Source organism: Myotis daubentonii, chromosome 2 (assembly GCF_963259705.1).
Source record: "Myotis daubentonii chromosome 2, mMyoDau2.1, whole genome shotgun sequence".
NCBI lineage: Eukaryota > Metazoa > Chordata > Mammalia > Chiroptera > Vespertilionidae > Myotis > Myotis daubentonii.
The window spans coordinates 36,622,506-36,643,970 of NC_081841.1; the positions used below are offsets into that span (position 1 = coordinate 36,622,506).

General features: G+C 40.3%; 1 protein-coding gene and 1 pseudogene across 4 annotated transcripts in view; both read left to right on the plus strand.

Moving 5' to 3' along the window:
- Positions 1-21,465, plus strand: part of STK38L (serine/threonine kinase 38 like) — a 77,766-nt gene that overhangs the window by 18,885 nt on the left and 37,416 nt on the right. The window contains exon 3 of one of the 4 annotated variants that reach the window (XM_059682430.1): positions 3,582-3,690. The exons of the other annotated variants lie outside the window; for them this stretch is intronic. The gene's annotated coding sequence lies outside the window, so the exon portion shown is untranslated. The remainder of the gene's footprint in view (positions 1-3,581; positions 3,691-21,465) is intronic. 4 annotated transcript variants of the gene reach the window in all.
- On the plus strand, positions 10,310-17,659 carry LOC132227400 (large ribosomal subunit protein eL21-like; annotated as a pseudogene).

A 21,465-nucleotide genomic window follows, 5' to 3' on the forward strand; every position in this document is an offset into this window, starting at 1 on the left:
ATTACCTGGGACATGATCAATGTTTTGTTAATTATTATGACCTACAGGCCTGATGGATGAAATTCATGCAAGGGCCTTGGCCCCAGCCCCTGCCTACCAGCTGCTGCAGCCGGGGGCCTCTGCTGGGGCCCCTGCCCGCTGCGGCTTTGTCGGGAAGGAGGGAATGTCCGGAAGGACATCTGATCTAATTAGCATATTACACTTTTATTATTATACATGGGTATAAAATCAAATGATCAGATTTCAAGGTTTTGATGTTTAGTACAACAGACTCACTGCTGAGAAAACCTGACAGTATAAGGAGTACTAATTAAAAGATAGGCAGAATTTTGTAATTTCAGACTAATAGTCATTAATAACAGGATATTGTCGAGATTATCTAGCTTTATGTGCTTTACTTTTCCTCTTTTTTTAAAAAATTAAATCTTTATTGTCCAGATTATTACAGTTGTTCCTCTTTTTCCCCCCATAGCTCCCCTCCACCAGGTTCCCACCACACCCTCCGCCTTCTCCCCCCACCACTGTCCTCATCCATAGGTGCACGATTTTTGTTCAGTCTCTTCCCCCATCCCCCACACCCCTTTCCCCCACTAGTCAGTCCACTCCCTTTCTATGCCCCTGATTCCATTATAATCACCAGTTTATTCTGTTCATCAGATTATTTATTCATTGATTTTTAGATTCACTTGTTGATAGATGTGTATTTGTTGTTCATAGCTTGTATCTTTACCTTTTTCTTCTTCTTCCTCTTCTTAAAGGATACCTTTCAGCATTTCATATAATACTGGTTTGGTGGTGATGAACTCCTTTAGCTTTTCCTTATCTGTGAAGCTCTTTATCTGACCTTCAATTCCGAATGATAGCTTTGCTGGATAAAGTAATCTTGGTTGTAGGTTCTTGGTATTCATCACTTTGAATATTTCTTGCCACTCCCTTCTGGCCTGCAAAGTTTCTGTTGAGAAATCAGCTGACAGTCGTATGGATACTCCCTTGTAGGTAACTGACTGTCTTTCTCTTGCTGCTTTTAAGATTCTCTCTTTATCTTTTGATCTTGGCATTTTAATTATGATGTGTCTTGGTGTGGTCCTCTTTGGATTCCTTTTGTTTGGGGTTCTCTGCGCTTCCTGGACTTGTAAGTCTATTTCTTTCACCAGGTGGGGGAAGTTTTCTGTCATTATTTCTTCAAATAGGTTTTCAATATCTTGCTCTCTCACTTCTTCTGGCACCCTATAATTTGGATGTTGGTACGCTTGAAGCTGTCCCAGAGGCTCCTTACACTATCTTCGTATTTTCGGATTCTTTTTTCATTTTGCTTTTTTGGTTGGGTGTTTTTTGCTTCTTCATATTTCAAATCTTTGACTTGATTCTTGCGATCCTCTGGTCTGCTGTTGGGAGTCTGTATAATATTCTTTATTTCAGTCCGTGTATGCTTAATTTCTAGTTGGTCCTTTATCACAACCTCGAGGGTCTCATTAGATTTCTTGAGGGTCTCATTAAGTTTATTGGCGTTTTCTAGAAAATTCTTGAAAAACCTTAAAAGTGTGGTTTTAAACTCTATATCCAGTAGTTTGCTTTCCTCCATTTCTGTCATTTGTGTCCTGTTTCTTTGTCTCTGCATTTTTTTATGCTTCGCTGCGTCGATAGAGTGGCTTTCTGTGCTATGTGTCCTATAGGGCCCAGTGGCTCAGCCTCCCCAATTACCTGAGGTAGACACTCTTGGTGCACCCCCTTGTGGGCTTTGTGCACAGTTTTGTAGTTAAGCCTTGATTGTTGTAGGTAACACTGGGAGGGATTGACCAGTTGGCTGTGAGAATCAGCTGTGTTTGCAGTGGGAGAACTTCTGTGCTGGAGACACCCCTCCGGGGCAAGACTTGCTTCAATGGGGCTTTGGTGGTCACTGAGTCTGCCCCCTGAGTGTGTCCTTTATGGATCCGAGGAGCTGCAATCTGGATGGTCCCACTCTGACCACCGGGCACACTGGCTTCTGGATCTCTAAGGAGGTGCTATTCTAGCCTCTGCCTGAGGCTAGCCAGCAGGAGCTCAGCTGTGAAGCAATGCAAGTTGCCCTGGGGCCTTGGGCCAGCTGCAGTTTGTTAGGTAATTATCAGATTGCAAAGGTCCAGGCCTTTCATATGCAAAAGGATTGGGCGGGGCAGGGTCCCAGGGGATCAACAGGGCAGAGCGAGTGGTTATGGCTGCTCTCAGTCCTGCCCTCAGAGGCCCTGCTCCTCAGTGTCCTGGCAATCGCTGCAAGCACCTCCGAGAGAAAGCTGCCCTGGAGTTCCGACCGATGACAGACAGTCCAGTTTCTCCCGTATGAGTCTGGGTCCCCAGAGACTCGCCTGGAACTGGAGCTCAGAGCTTGAGACTCCCTCCCGATTGAAAAAGACAACCGTGTCCTCAGCCACCAGCCCTCTCCGCATGCGCCTCTGTACCTCTGTATTTTAATTCCGCACCGCACCTCCTCTGAGTCTCAGTGTGCTTTTCTCTTTCCTTCTAGTTGTAGAATTTCCACTCAGCCAGCCTTCCTGTGGTTCTGGATGATGTCCTTTCCGTCTTTTAGTTGTATTTTTGAAGTGGTTGTGCGAGGCAGCAATCTCCGGTGTTTACCTATGCTGCCATCTTGGTTTTTTTTTTTTTTTTTTTTACTACTTTTCCTCTTTATTTAAATGAAGATAATAGTTTCAAGGGAAAAATATTGCTGTTGTTTTGTAAAAATTGGGATAAAAGTCCTTATGGTTTGTGGCACCTGAGACTGAGCATTTCTAATACTTCTCTTAGAAGTGCCCGTTTTGGGGCTCAGATAAAATATACTATATAATTTATAAGAAAAAATACCTTATAGGCTACATATGAGTAGTCTAACTCTTAACAAGAATTCACCCACCTTCTTCATTGTATTAAGACATAATAGTTTAAAAACCTGGAAGGTTTAAGGGAAAAATTGCAGAAGGACATAAAATCACCTGATAAAGAATTTTTATCTTTTCTTACTTTTACTTGTGCTTTTTATCAAGTCATTGCTAATATGGCCAGTGAGCAGGGAGTTAACCTCCTGCACCATGTGGTACTGTTTGTTTCATTTGTTTATTAACTTATCACATTAAACACATAACCCACACTTATTGTTCTCAGTAGGTTTTTATTGATCTTAGAGAGAGGGAGAGAGAGAAACATCTGTGTGAGAGAGAAACATGGATCAGCTGCCTCCTGCACTCCCCTACTTTGGATCGAGCCCACAACCCAGGCATGTGCCCTTACCGGTAACCAGACATGCCACCTTTTGGTGCATGGGATGACAATCAATCAACTGAGCCACACTGACCAGGGCTAACCCACATTTATTAAGCACCCACTCTATGCACTCTGTTTGAAGCTGTAATGATGATGAATAGATGCTATCATTCCATGCTATCGTTTCTATATTATCTTGAAAAATGAGGGAAGAAATACAGCAGAGTACCTAAAATCTGCATTTCTAAAATCTTTGCTTTATTTATCTTTGAAGAAGGAACTGGTTATTGTACATTAACAACCATTTATTCATGTATCTCAGTGTACTTTCCTCTTCCTTACTCCAGAACCGAAGGTGCTGCTTTAAAAGTTTCTCAAGAGCCTCCACTAATATTGCCTTGATTCCAGCCCTCATCATATCCTGCTGGATCATTTTTGGTATCTCCTAAGTACTAGGTAAACCTCCCTTTCCTCCTTTGTTTCTCTCCTCTGTCCTTCAAACATTGCCAGCCACCACCAAATCCAAATTCTTATTGCAGCAGTTCATCTAAAATGTAAATTTGATCTCATCATTTCCAGGCTTAGAATCTTTAAAATACCTTCCTTATCACTTTTCAAGATACCATCCAAATTCCTTGGCATCACATTCATAGTCCTTCTCAATCTGATCCCTACTTTCCTATCCAGTCTCATCTCCTGATACTTTCTTCCACTGTCTGCATATGAAAATGGAAGCCTTTTGGTATTTTCAACTCCCTTATTTCTGTCATCATCCCTTACATTGTATTGTTTTCATGTGTTTACTATAAACATGTATCCTCCATGATTAGATTGGATCTCGAAGGCAGAATTCTATCATTTAACTTTGTATTCTAGCTACATGTAACACTGCTTGGTACATAGTAAATATTCCCTAAATGTTTGTCAAATAAATAAATAAATGAGGGGTTAAATATATTTGCATGTGGCCTTAATCTGATATCAGTAACATTTGCAGTTCTTAACTGTATTATACAATAACTGTGTTTTATAATTCTAATAATAATCTTGTTGTTAAATAGGGACTTAGATATCATCTCATGCAACCATTTCATTTTTTCAGTTGCATAAACTCAAAACCAGAGACTGAGTAAGACCAAGGCACATAGTTGATTAGTGGTAGCAGCATGACTAACCCTGGCCTGGCTACCTGATCCTCTTGTCATAAATAGGACTTAGCAGATTGAAATGAAGCAAGACTTTTAACATGATGATGGTTAATCATTTATTGTAGTTGGGATTAAAAATAATTTTATTATAGAAAAATTTAAATATACTTACAGAAGTAAATAGGATAGTACGAAGTGTCCCAATATAGCATCACCAGCTTAAATAGCTATCAAACCATGACCAGTCTTATTTCAGCTATATTATTTTATAGTATTCCTTGGTGTTATGTCATCCAGAAATATTTTAGTATGTTTGGGATATAATTTTGATCTTTTAAAAGGGGTCTCTCTGGTATTTTGGATAGTCATGATACTTCAAACAAAACAATGAAGTCTGATAGAAGACCTGGCTGCCTCTCCCACTGGGCACTAGTCTTCTGTCCAGTGCTCTCCTCTCCCTCTGCCAGCTGCTCCCAGAACCCCACTTCACTGAGCCCATCTCACTGAGCTTCCTTTGTCCGTATGCTCCAGAGAGAGTTGTGCTTTTTTATTTTAACTCTGTTAGATGGAAGTGTAAAGGGGAAAAAAGTGATGGTGATTATATTAATAAGGAAAATAGATAGTTGTTAGTAGAAAGCAAGATACTCTATGTATAAAGTTAAGTAGCTTTAAAATATTATAAGAAACCTTTAAAAGACAAAGATTCCTTGGATCTTTGTCATTTTATTTTCTTAAGATTACATTATAAAAAACTTACTGTTGCAGGTTTTGTTACGAATTATTACAAACACAGAGAGTTATAGAGAAAAGTATAATGAACATTTATGTGTCTGCTGCACAAATGTTAATATTTTATAGTATTTGTCTTGGATTTTATTTAAGTAACAAAACATTACAGATAGAGTTGGAGAAGCCTTTCTGGTTCTTCCCTCCCTGCCCTCCCCAGAAATAACCATTATCCTAGATTTAGAATTTTTATTGTTTCAGTGCATGTATAACCAACCTTATGTTGAGCAGTGTGTTGCCTTTTATAAAGCCATTTCACCTCTTCCATTTGACCTTCACAGCTCTTGACGTATGTGGGGAACTACATAGAGTTTTTATTTCACTTCTAAAAATGTACAGCCCACCAAATTATCCCACTTTCACTTAGTAAAAGCTATCGGGTGTGGAGTACTGTTTATGATTTACAGTGTCTCTCATTACAGATAGAGTTCTGAGGTTTGTGTGTGAAAACTATTCAACCCTGCTGTGATCTCTGCTTAATTTAAAGTACTAATAGTTACCTGTAAAAGTACAAACAGTATAATAAAACTGGCAGGATTCTCAGAAGGTTAAATAGTCTTAACTTCCCAATTTTAGTGAAAATGCCTTAAATCCAACTCACAGGTAAGTTTCCTGCTCATTTCCAGAGAAGATACCCTCCCTGAGTAATGCTTCCTGGCATGACAGATTGGTAAAGAAGTCACTGAAATGTCTTGCTTTGCATTCTCTAATAAAGTTTTAAAAATTAAACAACTATAGAGTTTTCATATGATTTAAATTTTTAAAAAAGTTTTTACCCTGTTTCCTACCAGCCAGTATTCCCAGCTATGTTTAGCATTAGTTTTTGCTCCTTGGAAGGAGAAACAGTACTCATCCTGTTTATTCAATGATGACCAAAAAAAGTCCCTCCCCCCCTTTTTTTAAATAAAAAAACAAATCTAGTGCTGTTAAAAATTTCTGACTCAGTTATTTTGGAGAGAACTATCTCTTTCCACAAATAGATGAGCCCACATACTAGGTCTTCTGAGTGAACTGGTACATTTCCATGACGTCAGGAAGCTGGGTGGAGTTTTTGTGGATGCAAGGCCAATAGAATAGGGATTTTTTAGGCCAAGTATAGGGGGAGTAGGATCAAGTTCTGGTATTGAATAGCCCCTCAAGCCACAAAGCATTTAGAGATTTCTCATTGGGATAATCCAGTGCTGATCACAGTTGATGTACTAGTATATCATCTGTAGTAGCTGCTGCAAGAACAATGAGAGATGCTTGCTTATAGGATCGCTGACCTTTGATTAAGGTGCTGTAAGTGTGACTCAGTCTTGATTTATAAACCAAGTTGAAATCATCACTGTTTTTCTTCTTATGGGCTTCTCAATAGCTGTCATTAAATTTTGATGACTGCCAGGCACTCAGTTAAATTAAATCTGACCTACCCAGCCAAAACCGGTTTGGCTCAGTGGATAGAGCGTCGGCCTGCGGACTGAAGGGTCCCAGGTTCAATTCCGGCAAGGGCATGTACCCGGTGGGGGATGTGCAGGAGGCGGCTGATCGATGTTTCTCTCTCATCGATGTTTCTGACTCTATATCTCTCTCCCTTCCTCTCTGTAAAAAATCAATAAAATATATTAAAAAAAAAAAAAGCTGACCTACCCAATTTATTAGTTTTCATTGAGCACTGCACTGCAGTCCACACGGATCTTTCCCTGTTCTGAAGCCCTGCTTATGAAAGAAAGATGCACCCAGGGTTTTTTTTTTTTCATTGATTCCAGAGGGAGGGAGGGAGGGAGGGAGGGAGGAAGGAAGGAAGGAAGGAAGGAAGGAAGGAAGGAAGGAAGGAAGGAAGGAAGGAGAAGGGAAGGGGAAAGGAAGAAAGGAGGAAGGAAGGAAGGAAGGAAGGAAGGAAGGAAGGAAGGAAGGAAGGAAGGAAGGAAGGAAGGAAGAAAAGGAGGAAGGGAGGGAGGGAGGGAGGGAAGGAGGGAAGGAGGGAAGGAGGGAAGGAGGGAAAGAGAAACATCATTTGGCTGCCTCCTGCACATACCCTGACCCTGACCGGCGGTCGAACCTGCAACTTGGGTATGTGCCCTGACCAGGAACTGAACCCAAGACCCTGCAGTGAGCAAGACGATGCCCTCACCACTGAGCCACAGCAGCTAGGCCCACCCAGGCTTATTTGTCACATGTACTGATTATTTTTGTAGGTTACTCTTGCTTTTTTCAAGAGTATTATAGGATAGTAGAGTGCTCATGTCATCTCTCTTACTACTTGGGTTTCTTCCTACTTGTATACTGTCTGGTGTATGACAGTATGCTAATGATGCCAATTATTTGATCAGCCTTACCTAGAAATGATTAGCTTAGCTAGTGTCTTCCTTCTATTTTTCTATCTTTTGCCAGACTGAAGCCCCAACTGTCTTGCAGACATCTCCTGATATAATGCCTTATTTAATACAGGCATTATAATTTTGGATGCAGCTTTTTAAAAGGGACTTTTAAAAACCTTAACCTTGGATTTGGATACTTGTTCCCAGGTGGAAGAAATACCTTCACAAAGGAACTGAAATTAAAATGGTAATTTTAATCAAGAATCAGTCTGGGTTAATTTAAATCATGCTTTTTTCTCTTTTCAAAAAGGTGTTATCCAAACAAAATCTCAACATTATTTTTAGTTGAACTTTGGAAGCAGATTCTAATATTCATATAAAACAGTGTATAAGAATTTGGGGGGAATACAAAAGAAAAAGAGAAATTTACCCAAACAGATGCCAAAATATATTTTACAGCTCTAAAGATAAAATAGTTTTGTTTCGGTGTGAGAATAGATAGATGATACAGATGGATGATGGATAGATAGGTAGATGGAAAGAACAGAGAAGTTATTTAGTGCAAAAGTACTATAGTTGCTAATCATGCTCCTACATCTTGTACATATTTTTTCGTAGTTTTACAATTTTTTTGCTATATTCTTAAGTATGACACTCTTTAGTTTTGTAAACCCTTGGAGTTGCTATATTTCCACAAATTTTTATAATGGGAAGAGCTGAGGAAAGTAAAATCTATATATATATATAACTCTAATATGCAAATAGACCAAACAATCGGTTCTTATGACGTGCGCTGACCACCAGGGGGCACACGCGAAACATGGCAGGTGTCAGCAGCAGGCGGCAGAGTGTGGAACATGGTGGGCATCGGCTGAGGTGGGATGGTGGAGCAGGTGAGCAGGGGCACCAGACCAGGGTGGGGTGCCGGTCGCTGTCATTGGGGTGAGCCTCTGGTGGTTACTGAAAATTCTTTGTTCCCATGTGCCACAGTCCCACTGGGTGCTCACACCTGCTGCCGGTGTCTGCACCTGCTGCCGTCGCCGGCCCCACTTGCACCCACTGTCGGTGCCAGAGCCGCCACTCGCACCCACTGCCAGCCTCAGCTCCATCATCCCGCCTCAGCTGATGCCCACCATGTTCCGCACTCTGCCGCCTGCTGCCGACACTCTGATCGCTCATTGCTGTCTGTGGGAGAAGCTCAGTGCTTCTCCACCTCCCCCTGCTCCTGAGGGGCGATCAGAGCTGGCAGACGCTGCTTGTACCCACTGCCGGTGATGGCCCCCCACTAGCCCCCGCAGCTGGCGCCAGAACCGCCACTTGTACCCACTGCCTCTGCTTGGCACCGGTCCCAATCGCTAGGTGCTGTCAGCAGGTGTGAGCAGCAGCTGCTGGCCCCGATCGCCCCTGAGGGCTTTTACACCTCCCCTTATTCCTGAGGGGCAATAGGGGCAGCAACCATTGCTCGCATCCGCTGCTGGCACCGGCCCCAATCATTTCGCGCCATCAGCGGGTGCGAGTGGAGCTGGTGCCATCAGCACATGGGAGTGGCGGTGGCAGGGGGCTGCCAGCAGACAGTGGACCAAGGGTTGTGGCAGGCGGGGCCGGGTGGAGGTGCAGAAGATGAGCTGAGATCCTCCCCTGTGCCCACTGCAGCCTTGCAGCTCACGGTTCCTTTCAAGGTGCACAAATTTGTGCACTGGGCCCTATATAATAAAAGCCTAATATGCCAATTGTCCAGTCGTCCAGTGACCAGTTGACTGTTCAACCAATCAAAGCGTAATATGCTAATGATATGCTAAGGCCTCTCAACCGCCCGCTATGACGTGCACTGAGCACCAGGGGGCAGACAGTCGACTGGTCAACCAGTCAGTCACTATGATGTGCACTGACCACCAGGGAGCAGACACTCTGACCAGTAGGTTAGCTTGCTGCTGGGGTCCGGCCAGTCGGGACTGATTGAGACAGGCTGAACACACCCTGGAACCTCCTCAGCTGGCCAACCTCCTGTGTCCCTCCCTGGCCCCAATCGTGCACTGGTGGGGTTCCTCAGCCTGGCCTGCACCCTCTCGCAATCCAGGACCCTTTGGGGTGATGTCAGATAGCCGGTTTTGCCTGATCCCACAGCCCACTCCCCTCAGGAGGGCGCCAGATGCAGGGCTCACGGCTGGCGAGTGCTACTGCGGCGGCGCGAGCCTCTCCTGATCGCGGGCTCAATGGGGCCGGGATCAGTGGGAGAGGCAGGTAGGAACTGCAGGCAGCATTGGACTGTAGTTTTTGGTCCTATCCCTGCAGGCCACCCAGAGGGACCCCACCGGTGCGTGAATTCGTGCACTAGGTATCTAGTTTATTATAAAGAACTTGTTGCTTTGAGGAACAAAGTCCTCTATGAAGGGAGGCTAACCCACTTAAAAATAAAGGTCAGATAAGAGATGATGTAGCTGAATGGGTTATGAGCTTAGGCTGTGATATGAAGCAGACTAGGTTCCATTTACTTGTATGTCTTTGGGATGGCAACTAAGCTTCAGTTTCTTTTGTCAGTGTGAGAAACATATTTTATAGAATTGTGAAAATCGAAGAATGTCATGCATGCTAAACATTTAGCATTGTACCTGACACAGAGGTGTTTGATAAGAGTTACCTGTGGTATTATTATTATCATTATTACTTAATATTTTTTAAAGATCCTCACCTGAGGATATTTTTCCATTGATTTTTAGAGTGAGTGGAAGACAGAGGGAAACATCGATGTGAGAGAAACGCATTGATTGGTTGCCTCCTGCACATGCCCCAACCAGGGAGGAGCCTACAACCAAGGTAAATGCCCTTGACCAGAATCAAATCTGGGACCCTCTGGTCCACAGTCCGGTGCTCTATCCACTGAGCAAATTGGCTAGGGCTGGTTTTATTATTAATCGACCTTTGAAAGCACTATGAAGGGTTTTTGTTTTTTAAACTCTCAATAGTTACAAGTCATGAAGACTTCAGAAAAGCAACTTTATTTTCAAATCAGTTTCATAGTTTTCTTGGAGACAAGCAATTCTTCTCTTTGCAAAATGGACTGACTATATAAGAACGTTTGATTTTTCAGTAAAGAGAATTAAAGAATATCAGTACTGATCCCATCTACCTTTTTCTTATTTTCTGTCAGAATTTGAGCAAGTTAACTGCTACAGTGAAATTCTTCATTTTTATGGAGAATATGAGAAAAAGAAGTGAGTTTCAATTTCAGTAAAAGAGATTTAGATTAGATGTAAGAAGAACTTTGTGATTGTAAGGCTGCCAAGGAGACCTTTGTTGCCTTGAGGTTATTTTAGGGCTCCTGAGAACCCATCTAGATGCACATTAAACCTGGACTTCAACCCTAACGAAGCATCTTTGCCTGGATTCTGGCTGCCACTCAGCGTTGGTTAATCCTCCCGCACATACAGTAAAGCATTCTGATACTTTTTGTCTGTTTACAAATAACAGGACAGCATAGGCTAGACAATATATATTTTAACTGATCTGTGAAATAATTGCTAAATTTCTAACAGATTATAAAACTCTTGCTGCAGTTATAGAACTGTTTTGGGCAAGAGGACAGGTTAAGTGGGAAGATCGTTAACTCAGCCTTGTTTCTGATAGAAGGATGTGTGAGTTGTTTCTTTAAAACCAGAAGCTATACAACAATTTAAGATTTATCAAGAATAAGTAAGGTGATCATATAAAAACAGACCAGTAATTTTCTTGATTTGCCTTTAGGAAGGCACGGATTTATTTTTGGCTTTAGCTTTGTTAAAGTAATTGAGTCTGGTCCATAAAGGGTAGGCATGATGTTAGAACAATAGAACAATAGTCCTGTACACACAGTTCAGATCCCAGCTCTGCCACTTTCTAGCTGGCCTGTGGCAAATAAATTAACTTTTCTGAGCCTCAGTTTCTCATTTGTAAAATGAATGGGGAAATAGTACCTTCTCATATGGTTGTTATGATGATTGAGATAATGCACACAGCACTGTCTGGCACAGAGAAAGTGCTTAATAAATGGTAGCCATGATGATGACAGTGATGATCATGACAAGAACAAAGGGCATTGATTAGTTGCTTTAAAAAAGGAAATTATAGCCTGGCCAGTGTGACTCAGTAGTTGAGTGTCAACCCAGGAACCAATAATTCACTGGTTTGATTCCCCTTTAGGGCATATGCCCATGTTGTGGGCTTGATCCCCAGTAGAGGGTGTATAGGAGGCAGTGGATCAATGATGTTTCTTTTTCATTGGTACTTCTATCTCTCTATCCCTCTTCTTTACTCTCTCTAAAAAGGAGTAAAAACATATTTTTAAAAAATTATATATGCTAGTCCAAATAGTTAGGGTCCAAACTATAGGCTCTTAATGCCACATCTGAATAATAGAAAATTTTAGTTTGGAAACAAATGTTTTTACTTATATTCTTAATCTTTGAGTTTTGTGACAGTTTTCATTTTATTCTACTGATTTATGGGAAAGTACCCTTCTTCTAATATAATAACTATAGATCCTCGGTGAACTAAAGGATATTCTAACTTTTTTCTTAAGTTGAATAAATTGAAATTATTTAAATATTGGCATATGGTATGATTTCAGCTATTTAAAATACCTCAGAACGGGCTGTGAATATTGTTCAAATAAAGTCTGAATGGTTTAAAGAATTTCTTCAGTATAAAAGTAGGCAAGAGACTTAAATCAGGCAGAAATAATACTTTAAAATATATTTAACTCATTTTAGTCAAAGAAATGCATAAGCAAAACTAAGACATCATACGTCCTTTTTAATCAGGCTGTTGAAGATGAAAAAGATGGACAGTGCCCTGTATTGGCTCTTAATGACTTGATAGTCAATTGTGACTGTCTCTCTGGAAAGCAGTCTGGCAGTGTGTATCAGAATTTTAAATGTGAATATTCTCTGATTCAGCAACTGCATGTCTGGAAGTATGTAATAAGGAAATAAGAGAAAGAGTGAACAATACATGATCTAATTACCTTCACTGTGGAGTTGCTAAAAATACCCCCTCAATGGAACCCATCTTAACATCTATTAGTGGGCATTGGTTTAAAACTCAGCACTGTAGAAGATGGAGTGTGCCGTGTTTGCTTAGTTTCAGAGGGACCTAAGTTTAAATCCTGGCTCTACCACATTTAGCTGTATGATTTTAGGCAAGTTACTTAATCCAGTTGAGTTTCACTTTCCTCGTCTCTAAACGGGAATAATAATGGCACATGCGTTTTAGGATTGGTATAAGGATTAAGTGAGATGATACACATAAAGCACAGTGTCTAGCCAGAAACAATTCATGTTAGGAAATATTATTACTATGTGCTTCTTAAAAAGGATAAAAAGGATCTATTTGTATTAACAAACATTAAAGGATGTCTGTAAGATAGTAAGGGAAAAGCAAGTTTCAGAACACTTTATATGAGCCCATTTATATTAAAATTGTGTGTGTGCCCTTATGGCCAGAACCGCCATCTTCCAGTAATTCACCAAAATGACTAACACAAAGGGAAAGAGGAGAGGCACCCCAATATTTCTCTAGGCCTTTTAGAAAACACGGAGTTGTTCCTTTGGCCACATACATGAGAATCTACAAGAAGGTGATATTGTGGACATCAAGGGAATGGGCACTGTTCAAAAGGGAAGGCCCCCCTAAATGTCACCATGGCAAAACTAGAAGAGCCTACAGTGTCACCCAGCATGCAGTGGGCATTGTTGTGAAAAAGCAAATTAAGGGCAAGATTCTTGCCAAGAGAGGTAATGTGCGTATTGAGCATATTATGCTCTCTAAGAGTCAAGATGCTTCCTGAAACGTGTGAAGGAAAATGATCAGAAAAAGAAGGAAGCCAAAGAGAAAGGTACCTGGGTTCAACTGAAGCGTCAGCCTGCTCCACCCAGAGAAGCATGCTTTGTGAGAACCAATGGAAAGGAGCCTGAGCTGCTGGAACCCATTCCCTATGAATTCATGGCATGATAAGTGGGGAAGAATTTAAAAAAGACTTCTGTGCTGATAAAAAATGTCTCTCTTAATTGAGTGGAAGTGTGGCATCCCTTCCCCCAAAGAATAATTAAAGAAAACTTTGTGTCACCCTTAAAAAAACAAAAACAAAAACAAACTCTGTGTGTGTGTGTGTGTTTATATATGCATTAAAGTTTTGGAATGACATAGCAACAGTTAACATTTAATGAGCACTCTACTAAGTCTCAGGCACTGTTTCAAGTGCTTTAATACATATTAATCAATCAATTTCTTAAAATTAGTTAATATATTTTAAGTGCTTGGAACAATACCTATTCTTTATAAAGAGACATAATAAAACTAGTTATTAATTTTCACATGCTGTCATTATCTTTACTTTATAGATAAGGACACTGACACACTACAGTTTGTAAGCGGCAGAGCAAGAATTTAAATCCAGGCCGTCTAACTCCAGTCTATTGCCCAGCAGTTAAAACTGAGTATTATGGGAGGCAGGATTGCGAGGTCATTTTCACTCTACATTTTATCTGCTTTTGGATATTTTCACATTTATAATGAAACACTTTACTTTCATAAATACAAAAAAAGATATTTCCAGTTTGGAAAGAAAAAAGTGTATTTTTTATTTTAGAAAATTTATTTTTTTTGCTATAAAATACTGATAGCAAATTCCAGACATTTGACTATACATATGTATACTTGGGTTTGACCTTATGCTTGGTTGTCATGAACAAGGAGTGCCCATTACCCCATGCAATGTATAAGATTTTGAGAACCTCACTTTGGGGCATATTTTACAAGGAAATAATTATAGACAGAGGTGGGAGCCCAACCTAAATCTACACCACTTAACCGTGTCTAGCTTCTGTAATTAAAATCCTAATAGCTTCCAAGAAGCTTTTAGTCATGGTATTTTGGTTTCTAGAAAGTATAGAGTAAAATGTCATTCTTTAGCCTTCTGAGAAAAGCAGGTAGAAGCCAGTTATTTGATCTATAGATCCACAATCATAAGAGGAAGCAACGATTTAGTGTCAGACATGGACGTCGGTGTTAGAACTAATAGATACCATGTCACCCAGAACTCAGCCGTTGGCTGTCAGTGTTCTGATAGCCAGTTTCTTTGCAGGGTCTGTACCATGTCCTACAGCTGCCACTGCACTGTGCTCTTTCCAGCTAGATTGGGAGCTGCTCATGAGGGTTGAGTATTCTAGTCCAAGCATTTCCACCAGATAGCCAATTGACTGTGGCCTCACTTCTGTAAAAGGAGGGACATGGACTAGATAACAGAGTTGCTGTTTTCAAGTTCTGTGATTCTAATAGCCTTACCAGTTTGTGAACTAAATTTACAATCTTAGACTTATTGTGGATTCTAGAAAAATGCTGAACAGACCTGGCTGGGTAGATCAGTTAGTTAGAACTGACACTGATATGTCAAGGTTATGGGTTCGATCCCTGGTCAGGGCACATACAAGAATCAACCAATGAATGCATAATAAATAAATAAATGGAACAGCAAATCAGTATTTCTCTCTTCCTCTCCCTCTCCTTCTCCCTCTCCCCCTTACCCTCTCCCCCTTACCCTTTCTCTAAAAATCAAGAAGAAAAAAAAAAAGCTGAACATAATTATGCTTATAAGCTGATTTATGGAAGGGCTTGCCAGTATACTCACTTGAATTACAGGATATCCTTGATAACAACAAACTATACAATGTACTTTTTGTTCCATTTTAGGTATTTTTTCTCTCCTATACTTTTTTTTACAAATAAACCAGAATTGTGTTCTAGAGATTGTAAGACAATAAAATGGTATGGCCCTGTTTGATCTTAGATAATAAGCTGTGCAGGTATGTATTACAACGATCACTAGCACTAAAAAATGTTTTTTCTGCCCTAACCGGTTTGGCTCAGTAGATAGATAGAGCATCGGCCTGTGGACTGAAAGGTCCCAGGTTCGATTCCCGTCAAGGGCATGTGCCTTGGTTCCCGGCACATCCCCAGTAGGGGGTGTGCAGGAGGCAGCTGATCAATGTTTCTCTCTCATTGATGTTTCTAACTCTCTGTCCCTCTTCCTTCCTCTCTGTAAAAAAATCAATAAAATATATTTAAAAAAACGTTTTTTCTGCCTTTTTGTACTATGGTGTTTTAATGAGGTGGATGCCTCCTGGACTTTATCACAGTTACAGAAGTCAAGTAGTGTGTGTGTTTAACACAATATCTGAGTTTGATGAGTCACATGGTATGTCTGCTTTTAGCTGGGAACAGAGTTCTTTGGTCACTTGTGATGGTCAAAAAGTCTCTTGGGAGAGTTGACTCAAAATAACTAAAAGTAACTCATAGCTACTCATATCTTAAAATTACAAACTTGATGATACCATGTTTTAATTTTAGTCTAATCTAATTTTTGCCCTCAAAAAGGACTGCTGCTTCTGGCTTTTAAGTTGTTAAATTAGTGTGATCTCTTTCAGCAAGTGGTTTTTATTTGAAGGGGAACCATAAACAAAATAACACAGTAATTTTCAAATTAAAATTAAGAAATATGAAAGAAATTTGTACAGTGGTGGGCTCCATATAGATCTCTCCTGAAGCTATGTAGTGATGAAGAAGCTTTGAATATTTCGAATGAATGCAAAATTAAAATAGTTCATATTTTCAATTAAAGTCATGTTTTAGAAATTTGCATTTTACATTCTCATTTAAACTCATCTATTTTCAAGTTTAATTTTGTGTGAATGTCGGTCTGTTTCTCTCTCTCTCTCATTTCTATTAGAAGCACACTTTTAAGATGAGCACATTTGTTATAGTTGGACTGCTGAGTGATTTATGTGTTCAGACTGCTCCCCAAAGCTTGCTCCTCCCCTTTCCTTAGCCAGCATGTCACACCACCTCTCACCACTCATCGTTTTCCTGCCTTGTCCATTTATTGGTTGTCTCCTGGTCACACCAGGCTTTCACCTTTTAGCACAAAATAGGCATTTTTGGCTGTACTGGTGTTTTGAATCAGGCACTATCTCCTTTAGAACAGACTAAGTAGGAGTAGAGGAAAGTGGGGATCTTCTTTAAAGCTTGAGCATTTATTTTGTCTCTTACGATTTTGGAGGAGTAGTTTTCTTACCTTGAATAGGACTTGAAGTTAACTTAAGTAAGATTTATGCTGCCTGATTTTTTGTTTTGATAAGGGCCTTTGAGTCACCAGTAGAAAAACTAATTTGAGAAGAAAGTGACAGTTTGTGAATACCAAAAAACTCTCCCTAGAAAGAGGTGTAAGAGATGACTGAAAAATTTCATGATTCCCATTTGTCTCATGGTTTGTCTTTAGTTTTAATCCATGACTGCAGACCCTTTTTTGCTGTTCTTTATAACCCTCTACAAAACCAGAACTAAGGCTCATAGGAAAAGAATCCAAGTTCAATGGTACCTAGAAAAACAAACGCACACCTGTCACCCTGGCTGGGTGGCTCAGTTGGTTGAGCATGGTCCTGTGCACCAAACGCTCCCACGATTCCTGGTTAGGACACATCCTTGGCTTGCAGATTCCGTCCCTGGTTGGGGTGCATATGGAAGGCAGCCGATGTTCCTCTCTCCTTTCCTTTCCCTCCCTCCCTCCCTCCCTCCCTCCCTCCCTCCCTCCCTCCCTCCCTCCCTCCCTTTCTCCTTCTGTCTTCCTCTCCCTGTCCCTTTTCCTCACTTTCTCCCTCTCCCTTCCTGTCTCTCTGAAATCAATAAAAACATATCCTAGAGTAAGAATTTAAAAAACAACAACACTCTGCTGAAAAGTACAAATTGATTCTCTTTTACTGTTCCTATGTCTACTCACACACAATTACTATTAAATACTTTTTTCTTATTATAAAAATGATTGTTTCCCTTATGGAAAAATTGGAAAATTAAAAAAAATTATAAAGGACAAAATTGAAATCGTCTATAATTTACCCCCTTTTTTCATATAGTAGAGTTCATATTTTACATAAAGATAGAACTTTGGCCCTAACCGATTTGGCTCAGTGGATAGAGTGTCGGCCTGCAGACTGAAAGGTCCCAGGTTCGATTCTGGTCAAGGGTATGTACCTTGGTTGCGGGCACATCCCCAGTAGGAGTTGTGCAGGAGGCAGCTGATTGATGTGTTTCTCTCATCGATGTTTCTAACTCTCTATCTCCCTTCCTCTCTGTAAAAAATCAATAAAATATATATTTAAAAAAAAGATAGAACTTTGTATCTTGCTTATACAGCATTATTTCTCAAGCTGTTAAATTTTTTGAGGGACGTTTTTTCACTATTATTTCTATGTAATTTCTTGCTATCATCATCATTCCATCAATCATTTTACCTAATTTTAAACATTTGTTTTGCTTGTTATTTCAAACAATGCATTGATTTAAAAAAACTATAAATCTTTGCTGCAATTTTGATTATATGTTAGGATAGATTGCTAAAGGTGGAATTATGTCAAAAGATAAAGAATCTTTAAGTTTCTTGATACAAATTGCCATAATCCCTACTAGAAAGGATTATATCTCTGCCAGTTCACATAAGCACAGGTAGTGATATTATCAAGATGGTGACATAGGTCATTACCAATTTTAATCCCCCTTACAGAAGATGAACTAGCAACTATCTGTGCAAGACACCACAATCCAGGGCTGAGGCTGACGCACCTTCCACCCCAGACCTCCTACAGCCTTGCTTGAATACTGATAAGCAGCCTTTTAAAGTACTGTCCCTGTCCCCCACACCCCCCCCCTCCCCAATGACTCTGAGCAGCCTTAGAGTCTAGTCTATGTTACCACCAAGCTATGGAGCCTACCCTATAGCCCTGCTGTGCAGCAGAACCCAACCTATGGCCCCACCCAATTGTTGAATGCAGCCTGCTGCCTCATTCAGGCAGAGAGCCAGCCAATGACTCCACCCATTTGCAGAATATGTCCTGTAACATCACCTGATGTGGGGGCTTGGACAGCAACCCTAACCCATCCATGGAGCACAGCCTCTAGACCAGCGGTTCTCAACCTGTGGGTCGCGACCCCTTTGGCGGTTGAATGACCCTTTCACAGGGGTCGCCTAAGACCATCCTGCATATCAGATATTTACATTACGATTCATAACAATAGCAACATTACAGTTATGAAGTAGCAACGAAAATAATTTTATGGTTGGGTCACAACATGAGGAACTGTATTTAAAGGGCCAGAATGTTGAGAACCACTGCTCTAGACCATTAAATGCAGGATACAGCTAGAGGCCCCTCCCAACCAAAGAACCTGGCTAGTCTAATAGTGGAGCATAGCCAGTGGCCTACCTGATCACAAAACCCAGCCTGAGGCCCTGCCCAACTTCAGAACACAGCCTGTGACCCTGTTTGATTGCATAACATAGCCAGAGGCCCCATCTGACCTCAGAGCCCTGCCTGTGACCCTGCATCAGCATGGAGTCCAGCTAGCAGCACCACCTGGTCAGGAAGCACTGCCAGGGATCCCACCCAACCAGGTATGATTACGTAGATCAGGTCATAGCCATGTCCAATCATGGAGTCCAACTAGTGGCATCATCCTACCCAGGAACACTGCCAACTTCCTCACCCCATCAGGGAACCATCTCAGTGGCCTTGTTTGAATGGGGAGCTCAGCCAGCAAGTTCACCTAATTGTACAGTCCAGTCACAACAACCCTCCTGACTTTAGAGCATGACAGTGGCCTCACCCAAGTAGAGACCCCAATAGAAAGTCCTGCTTGCCCACAGGCACTACCAGTACCCCAGGCTGAGCTGTCTGGTGAAGGTCTTTCTCTGCCAAAGCAAACCTGTAAAGTGTAGAGGAGGAGACCACTTACCTAAATGTATAGATACCAACATAGGGAATCAAAAAACACAAAGAATCAGGTAAACATGACACCATTAAAGGAAACTAATAAAACTCCAGTAACTGACCCTAAAGAAAGGGAGATCTATAAACTATCTGACAAAGAATTCAGAATAGTCCTCTTAAAGAAGTCCAGTGAACTTCAAGAAGATACAGAGAACTAAATAAAATAAGGAAAGCAATGTGTAAACAAAATGAAAAGTTCAACAAAGTGATAGAAACTATAAAAAAATCAAACAGAAATCTGACACCTGAAGAATACCATGAAACTGAATTCAGTTAAGAGCTTCAACAGCAGACTTGACCAAGCAGAAAAAAGAATCAGTGAACTAGGTGATAGGTCATTTTAAATTATCCAGTCAGAGGAGCAAAAAGAAAAGGAATGAAAAAAAAAAAGTAGAGAAAGCCTATGGACTTATGAGATAGGATTAAGAAATACAAGTATGCATTATGGGAATCCCAGAGAAAAGAAAGAGAAAGCAATAATGTATGGGTGGTGAATATACAATGCAATCTGCAGATCATGTATCATAGAAATGTACACTTGAAACCTATAAGTCTTCTTAACCAATGTCACCCCAATAAATTCAACTAAATAAATAAAATAAAGCAATAATGACTGAAAACTACCAAGCTTAGGGAGAGAAATGGATATCCAGATTCAAGAGTCCCAACCGACTTCAAATTGGTTGAAGCAAAAAAGGGTAATATTTATGTGTGGAATCTTAAAAACAAACAAACTTTAAAGTTCAGAGGAATTTTTAGTAATCATTTGGATCAACATACCCAAGTCGTCTGCCATTAACAGCATATGGCCAAATAAGCTTTTGGAAACTCAACCATTAAAGTATATTTTGTCTGCAGGAAAAATATATCTCTTTCTAAAACAATACTGAAAAAAAAATGATAATGTTGACTTCTGTACCATTGTACCATCACCACCAGGCTTATGACTCACAAAAAAAGAAAGAAAAAAGTATCTATGAATTCACTCTTCTGGACTATTGAATAGGGCACACACCAAATATAGAGAGTCACATTAACTAATTGAAAACAAAACAAAAGCTCTTGATACTAAATGCAGTCACTAGATTATAAATTGGATGTCTGTTGCCGCATAAGAATTGCAGCATCTTGTGAGAGAAGTGATTAGTTCTTCCCAGAACACTTTTTTCTAGCCTATCTATACCCCCAAATCAATATTAACTTCTAATACAACTTCTACAAATACCTCTTTTATTACTTCAGGTTTTTCAGTTTAAGAAACTGCTATGTACTTTTTGATATATTTCTCTCCTTCTCCATTAAAAGCAATCTAGCCCTGACCAGTTTGGCTCAGTGGATAGACCGTCGGCCTGCAAACTGAAAGGTCCTGGGTTCGATTCGGTCAAGGACATGTACCTTGGTTGCAGACACATGCCCAGTGGGGAGTGTGCAGGAGGCAGCTGATCGATGTTTCTCTCTCATCGATATTTCTAACTCTCTATCCCTCTCCCTTCCTCTCTGTAAAAATAAAATATATTTTTTTTAAAAAGCAATCTAATTTGTCTAATCAAATAGGTATAAGAGTAGGAGAAATAGGGAATATGCCTAGAGACAACATTTACAAACTAACTTAGGAGAGCAGCGCAAGGTAGGAGGAGTGATCCAGGAAGATTGGGCAGGGAAGGGAAGAAAATTAATCATTTTCGCCATTTAATATGAGTCAAGAGATGTTTTAAAATACTTTCTCACATAATTTATTGTATTTGTCAAACACCTCACATTTCTCTGTGCCAGGCACTAAGTCCTTTACAAGTATTAACTTTCCTAATTCTTAAAAGTCTTGTATTAGCATAATCAGCATGTACACAGTTGACCATTGTTATCTTTATTGTAGTCTACAGAGAAGTGAAGCATAGAACTTTTAAGTAATTTGCTTAAAGTCAGACAGCTAGTGAGTGTCTGGGCCAAAATTAAGGTCCAGGCAATCTGGCCCTTCATTATTGTGCTCTGCCACCATCGAAGCATCACATCAAGGCTGTTCAATTGGCATACATTATCTCCATTTTATTTTATTATTATTTTAGAAATTGTTGTTGTTTTTAAAATATACTTTTATTAATTTCAGAGGGGAAAGGAGAGGGAGAGAGAGATGGAAACATCAATGATGAG